Below are 8,524 nucleotides of genomic sequence, written 5' to 3'. Positions count from 1 at the left end.
TTTTGTTTAGTAAGGTAGGGAAGATGAAGAAGAGATGCAGAGTGCTGTGTTTTTCTTTTTTTTCTTTTCTCAAAGCTTTCAACCTTGCATAAATGATTATATGAATCGGGTAATGACATTGGAGGTTGAATTGAAAGCTTTCACACAGAGTTTTAGTCCATTAGGGTAGAGATGGTTCTGGATAGCAGAAGGTGATGGAGTGGTACGGTGGTTATTTATATTTCTTAAGCCACACGCTAAAAGTTTGTGAGCAAGATGTAAGAACGTCGCTATCTCGCAACAACCACCACCACTGTGGACACCTACTGTACAATCGGATGCAGGCCCTTAACAGACAGATTTATCAGTAATATTTTTTTTTATTACCTTGTGTAGTAAAAAATAGTTTAAAAAAAGTATGTAAAAAAAATCTTTTTTTAATATAGTACATTTACAAAGTGTTTAAATTAGCTTTTTGTTTATATTGCACTTGATTATCCATTAGTTTTAGCTAAAGTTTTTTATGATTATTATTATTATTCTACTTTTAGCACAACGATCATTACGATACATAAAAGGTGGCAACAAAAAAAAATCTAGCCGTTCATATTCGCTAAATCACTTAAAGGTTAGGACTGCTGGAAAATCATTTCATGAAAAATTTATAATTATTATTACAATAATACTTTGAACAAGATTTATGTAATTTTTTGTGGATTGATTGATTGATTGATTGATTGATTATACTGTGAATGATTAAAATGGTTCCAATCCCAATCTGAAGAAATATGATGGTAAGTAGAACTTTATGTACTTTCCCAGTTTTCTTAAATGATACTTTAAGAAGCTGCGGGTCTAAAGCACCATAACCATGTTGACCATTTAGAAGATTAATATCTACAATAAAGCAAACAGGAGGCAGACGTGTGACGATGTGACTGCAGAGTCTGTCTTTAAGGTTCACAGCCAAGGTCAAGAAACAGGCAGTGAGGTTAAGTAGAAATGAATCTATTATAAGAACATTTCTTCAATCAGGAGGGAAAAAAATTAATGCATCGCTGGATTCAACAGGTTGGACAGAGTTTTTCCGATTACCTCTACTTCAATTCTTTCCATTTCTTATTGTCAGCCTCGCAGGTATAATAACGGCTAATTGCGACAGTTAGGTGATTACCCGAGCCGTGGCCTGTACTTTCCATCGTGCACCGCGTTATGCAGTTGAGACACCTTGTGTGCCTTGTTGGATTCAGTCTGTTTGAGGCGTTCAAGGTTTTTTCCAGAATGTATTTATGAAGAATTCCTCCGAGTTCAGTCTTTCTGCAGTGGTACGCCCGGAGGCTTGGTATGATCAGACGCTTATTTCAACACTACAACATGAAACACAAGCTTGAACTAATTCCTGCTCATCATAAATTATGCTTGAAAATGTGTGGATGTGTGTTACACGGTTGGTTGGTTGCTAACACGTAGAACACAGTGGAGCGTACAGTACTTACATGACCGTGATGTTGATTTATTGATATGACTGTTCATAAGTAAAAGCATGATAAAATATCTACGTCGCCTGTGAAATTATAGTATGTGCTGAATAATGAATTCAACAATATAATAAACTCCTGGTGTATAAAGTTTCTCATTCTTTCACATGAAGAATTAGCTTTAAGAATTTAACAGATTACTGATAATGTTTTGCGTAATACTTCGCCATATCCTGTAACCTGTATTAGCATAGCATGCAAGCAAACTTGCAGTTTTAGACAGTCTGCAATATTGAACATGTAATTTTATCATCATAATAATTATTATTATTCATTTATTCATCAGAATAATTGCTTTGGTGGGGTTAGTATGCTAGCTATTCATGTTTTTAACAATTAGTTCGGTTTAAAAGGAAGAAGAGTGTCCGAAATAGGTTTTAAGATGAGTTTTAAAAAGTGTCCGCCGCACCTTGATACACTTACTGTACCATGTCTTAAGATCTCTGGAAAGAGATCACTTTTAAAGCATTTCCTTAGGTGCCGTGTCCTGGACATCAAAAGAACCCGTCATCAGCATGTCAGTCATAGAGAGACCCGGAGACAGACAGGTGTGCATTTCCCTGGTTCTAGCGGACAACAGCTGTTTGGACGTATATTCGTCTGGATACAGGATATAGAAGGTATTAACACATAAGGAGTCAGGAAGCTCAGTGAGGGCACAGGAATCTTCTCATTAGATTATACATTACAATATAATAATGCATTACAATATTCATTAAAAGAAAGAGTATGAAATAAATCACTCTTTTCTTCTCCAGTCCTCCCTGCCTCAGATACTTCTACTAGAGACTAAAAATCTGGGATTCCCAGAGTTATGAATATTATATAGATGATTTGCATAATCTAAAAGGTGCGACTAGAAAATCGATTTAAGGGGCTGCATAAGCCGGATCTTAGTAGGCGTAAACTTGCTCAGCGTTTGGACCTGATCCACCGACTCTAAACATGACTCTGAGTTCATATTTATAGACTTACGCAAAGAAAATTAACTAGATAATGTTGGTACATTTGGGTAAAAGTACATTAACAAACAGTAATCCATACTTTAAAAGTTTCCATGAGGTTGAGTGCTACATCTAAAGCTAATAGTCCTGCTGCTGCGTTTGGCTGTGTGTAATGTTAGGCACAATTTCTATCTCCATTATCTCAGCAGGCATTCATACTCTGTGTCTCAGCCAGAGATTTTTTTCTGTACAGCAGCAGGACTATAAAACCCTCCAGCATTAGCAGCTGAATACTCGAAATCCCTGCACACCGAGTGTGTCCTCGCTGTCCTCTCACACCAGGTGTTTTTCTTTCTTTAGGCCATTAAAAATTCAGCTCAGTGGAGAAACAAACAGAGCTCGTTTTATTGTACACTCAAAGCCCCTCGTGTACTCAATCTCAAGCCTGACTACATTTACACAACAATGGCCAATCTCACAGAATAAATCAGTTATATTACTGGAGTATTTTGAATTGTGTTTGTAGTCCGGACGGTGACATTTCACAGCTACACAAGCTGGACGTGATGTCCTACATGTCTCAGGGTGGACTAGAAGAGCGCCCCGTTGGTCTCCATTGACCTTCAAAAAGATTTTTCACCTCGTCCTCCAGCATTGGACTTGACACTCTCTTTAACTCTTCAGGGGCTCAGTCTTCTTAAAACTCTGTTCCTGCTATTGCATTATCTCTGATCTTCCATTGATTATGTTGTTCTCCAGTGGCTTCTTTAACAGTAACGACAATTAAATATGAATTTGTGGTTCTGGTTCTCTAATGGTGAAGTACTTGAAACCCTGATTCATTGCAAAACTTAATGAGGAAGAAGATTGTCAAGCGCAGATGTGAAGTCAAAGGATTGAGCTGATCAACAGCTAAATGGAAAGCACCAAGTAACTGAAACTGGCTTTTGTCTTTGATCAACACAAAGAAGCTGTTGATGTGTGCAGAAATGTCAGAGAGAGAAAGACCAGTTGTTTCAGCAGACAGAAAGAAAGAGCCAAAGAAGCTAGGGAAAAAAGATGGACTGAAATTGTTAGAACAGAATTTGAAAGAAGAAACAGAAGGAACATTGAGAAGGAGAGAGAGACAGGACAATCAGAAAATGACATTTGTTCTAAAGCTACAGCCGGAGATTGTCCGGGTTCAGCCCGAGAGAAGAATCATGGAAATAATTCTCTGGAAAGATGAGTAGCAGATCTTCAGACCTGTGGAAGATAATTACTCTGGGAAAAGAGTGCTCTCTATTTTCAATGGATCAATAAATGTTTTATAGCTAAATGGTATTAATCTTGGGACATTTTCTCATATATTTATTCACAGTTTATAGTTATTTTTACAATAGTGATGAAGCTCTGAGCTGAGTTCCATTAAAGGACAGCTGATCCGGATGCAATGCTGAAGTTCTTCCAGTAACTGAGACTAAAATCTAGACGGTTTCTCGGTTACACAAATAATAAACCTCTGTGCGTTAGATTTATAAATCTGGACATTTTATATCATATCATACAGTATGAATATTCTCAGGTTAGAATGATCCTGCACATACAGTATATTCTGTATTAGACCCTCCACCTGTTCTTCTTCTCCAGCATGAAACCTACAACATTTTATAAACATATTGTACTTGCTCATGTTTCAAAAGGTTAAAAGTTTACACCGATGATTCAGCCAGCTTGCTGTCATGGCTTATCTGGATTCTCAGTGAGGAAACAGTGACAGGTCCTTCCATGTCCAAGGTCACACTGTCAAAATGTATTAAGTTCCCTTTTACAGTTTCTCCTATGACAAAGTTTTTCTTTTCTCGAGAGGTTTATTGAATGCAGTTTTGTTCAATGCCTGAATTTATGAAATGAAGCTTCTCCAGTACCCAAGTTCATTAACTGGAGTTTTTCTCCAGTGGTGAGGTTTATTAAATACAATTTCTCTAATGGTGAAGTTTATTAAATACAATTTTTGGCGAACTTTATTAAATACAGTATTGCCAATACATTAAAAAAAAAAAAAGGTTCCCCAATGCTTAAGTTTATTAAATCCAGTTTCTCATATTGTGACGTTTATAAAAGAGACTTTCTCCAGTGGAGATGTTTATTAAATATACTGTCCTGCATCAGGAACAAGTTGTTAGTACTGGGTTTGAAAAGCCCTCTTGCCTTCTGAACTGCCTTTAATTTTTCATGGCATAGATTAAACAATGTGCTGAGAACATTCCTTAGAGATTCCAGTTCATATTGACGCGATAGCATCACGCAGGTGCCGCAGATTTTTCGGCTGCCCATCGAAAAGCAAATCTCCCATTCCATCACATCCCAAAGGTGCGCCATTGGATTGACTGGATTGGATTGAGATCTGGTGACTGTAGAGGCACGGCGTTTGAGTACAGTAACCTCACTGTCATGTTCAAGAACCCAGTTTGATAGATTTTAGCTTTGCGACATGACGTTATCCTGTGGTCCTAAAGGTCTGGATACGGTCAGCAACAATACTCAGGTAGACTGTGAGATTTTAAACAATGTTCAGTTGGTACTAAAGGGCTCAAGGTATGGCAAGAAAACTTCTCCCATGCCATTACACCACCACCACCACCAGCCTGAACTGCTGATACAAGGTGGGATGGATCCATGCTTTTATGTTGCTGTTTATGGCAAATTCTGAAGATTCCAAATGTCTTCCTTTGTCCACTTTTTGGTGAGTCCGTGTGACCTGTAGCCTCAGTTTCCGTCCTCAGCTGACAGGAGCAGCACCCAGTGTGGACTTCTGCTGCTGCTTCAAGATTCTGTGTGATCAGAGATGCTCTCACGTACACCTCGGTTGTAGGGACATGTTATTTGAGTTACTGTTGCTTTTCATTCTTCTCTGAAACGAGGCATTTTCACCCAGAGAACCGCCCTCACTGGATAGTTTCTCTTTTTCAGACCATTCTATGTAAAACCTTCAGCAGTTAAAAACTCAGGCACCGACAACCATGCCATGTTCAATGTCATGTTCTTTAGTTGCTAATTGGCTGATTAGATGTTTGCGTTAACAAGCAGTTGAACAAAGAGTCTGGTGAATGTAAATTCCCCGGTATTTCAGTCTGTTTATGAAAAACAGTTTCTTCAGTACCCAAGTTTTAAAAAAAGAAACGTTTTCTTCAGAATCGAAGTTTATTAAATAGAGTTCCTTCAAAGGTACAAATAATTGAATAGAGTTTCCCTAATGCCCAAGTTTATTAAATACAGTTTCTCCAATGGTGAAGTTTATTCAGTTCAGTTTCTCCAATGACAAATTTGATGAAAGACTTTTTCACCAAAGTTGAAGTTAATTAAATATTTTCCCCCAGTAACAAAGTGTATAAAAAAAACTGTTCACTTCATTCTGTTTCCCCAACGATGAAGTAAATGAAATACACTTTCTTGAACAGTAAAGTTCTTGAAACAATCGTTGTTTTTTTCAGTTTGCCGACTATGAAAGCGTGAGAAATTGCGCTGATGCTTTGCGCCAGGGACAAACTTTGGCTCCAGCGCCAGTGAATCCAGTGACAATAAGAAATAATTTGGCATTTATATATACATCTATATGAATATACAGTATGTTGGACATTTGTGGCAAAAATGCATAAATCACTTATGTGATGCTTAAAAAAATACAGTTAACAAAACCCAGGACAGAGCGTTTATATATTATTGTTCTGACACGACCGTCTAACTTCTACATTCTTACTAGGTGTTTTTTCAAAGCTTGGAAGAGCTCATGAGTCATGCAGAAATCTTTATGCTAAATTTTGCAGTCAGCAGGCTGGAATTTGAGCAACGGCATCCGATCAGTTATGTGCGGTATTGCTAGTAAGTTAAATTAGCAGCAGTTGAAATGATGAACAGACTGTACAGTAGGATGATCTAGTATAGTGGACAGATAGACTAGTCATCAGTCGTCCTCAGGACCGGTAGGCGCTGTGTGAAAGAGGACGACGCTAAATATATCAGAGCTAAAATTCCGATCGCTCATGTTAATAAAATCAACATTAAGCAGACATAAATCCAGTCGCTCAGGAGTGAAAAAAAACGCAACACGAGAGGTGAGCAAGTTTTTTAATGAATCTCAGCGAAGACTCATAACTCACAGCAAAGAGGACGAGTCCAGAAATCAATATGCCCGTGGCAGCCAAAGCTCTTGAAATAATGTCCCTATTTTGTACGTTTTTTTTCTCTCCCTGGGAACACTCTGATATCGGGTCATGCTCTTTATGTTGAGCTAGGTGCTTAATCCGGATAGACGCTTTTCGCACATTTACACGACATGCCGCTGTCTCACAGGACAAATCACGGCATTAGCCACTGACTGAGTGATGGTAATATCTCTGACGGTGATCTAGCTCGGCTAGTCAGGCTGAACAAAACGGTAAAGAGAGGCAGGAAATGTGACTGTCACCGAGAACACCGTCTGCTTGTTTGCTGTGACTGATGACTTGCACGCACCTCGCGCATATCCGTACTAATTTAGCCTGTGGCAGGCAGGTATGACGCGCGTCACATTAAAAATTCAAAAACGGACATGGTAATTTACAAAGATTGCGAATATACTCTATGGACGCTCATCCAAGCAGCTCTCACCTTTCTTCTGTTCCAGCTGGAAGCCACAGTTATAATCTTATTAGACATTCACAAGGCCGTGTATAACCCAGTCAAAAAGACGGGAATCTATAAAAAGCTCGTCGCTAGCACTATTACTGCTGATTAAAGGAGATGAAACTGTGATTTTAATTTGTCCCTGCGATATAATGACTGAATTAAATATAGAAAGCCATGCCGCCTTTACAGCGCGATCGTCGCTCTAATAAATCTGCATTTCATTTCGATCTATAGTTAATTAGACCTCTCTTCATTTACACTACAGCATATAATTCTGGCTTGCTTGGATTACACATCAAGGTAGCTTACTGTATATGTCTTAGACCTGTATATGGTCTTTTTTTTTTAAGGTATTGCGCTTTAGGGTAACTGAAATTTCGAAGAGAGCTCTGATTGGAGAAGCTGTTCAGAGGTCAACTGTAGCCTGGACGCTCTACAAAGCCGTAGCGCGGTTGCTGGAGTTTTCCACAAGGCATGTTGGTGAATCATAAAAGCATGTGGGAAAGGTCTGTCTTATCTGATACAACAGAAACGTTCTGGCTTTGGAACACAGCGCTTTGTATGATTTACATACAGTACACTCTGACTAAAACAGTTTTTACTTTGTGTTATAAATAGCTACAGTATATAGTGTTAAATTTTAGTGTTAAACCTTTCATGGGGTGGCACGGTGGTGTAGTGGTCAGCACTGTTGCCTTGTACCTCCAGGTCCCTGGTTCGATTCCCGGCCAGACTCGATTACCGTCTCTGTGTGCATGGAGTGTGCATGTTCTCCCTGTGCTTGATGGGTTTCATCTGGGTTCTCCGGTTTCCTTCCACGGTTCAAAAACCTGCAGGCCTATTGCCGTTCCCAAATTGCATGTAGCATGTGAATGAGTGTGTGAGTATGTGTGTGCCCTGCGATGGATTGTCACCCTGTCTAGGGTCTCCTGGGATAGGCTCCAGGCCCCCCATGTCTCTAAATACAGGATAAAATGGTATAGATGATGAGCGAGTGAGTAAATGTTTCATGTCATGTTTCTAATAATTTTAATTTGGGAGTCAGCGCAAAAACATTTCTGATTTACAAACATCAGTATTTCACCATCAAATTAAAAGTTAAAGAAAAATATTTGTATGCCAGAAAAGAAAGTATTACATCACATTAGACAAAAACAAAAACAAGCTGTAAGATTTTTTTATGCAGAAAAGAAGCAGGTGCAACGTCCTCAGGAGAACTGTGTGTGGCTCTGCGGGACGCTTAGTAAAACTTGGTAGCTAACTTTCTTATAAATCCTCAAAGCGTCGTCACACCAAATACAGACCGTCTCTCATTTAATAGTTTATTTATAATTACAGCCATAGTTCAGCCATATGTTGTTTTTTAATTACCTTTTTTTCTCTCTTTAAAGACATCCTAGCCTCCTAGCTTCCTAG

This window comes from Clarias gariepinus, chromosome 1, assembly GCF_024256425.1.
Source record: "Clarias gariepinus isolate MV-2021 ecotype Netherlands chromosome 1, CGAR_prim_01v2, whole genome shotgun sequence".
NCBI lineage: Eukaryota > Metazoa > Chordata > Actinopteri > Siluriformes > Clariidae > Clarias > Clarias gariepinus.
This window is presented reverse-complemented; position numbering follows the sequence as displayed.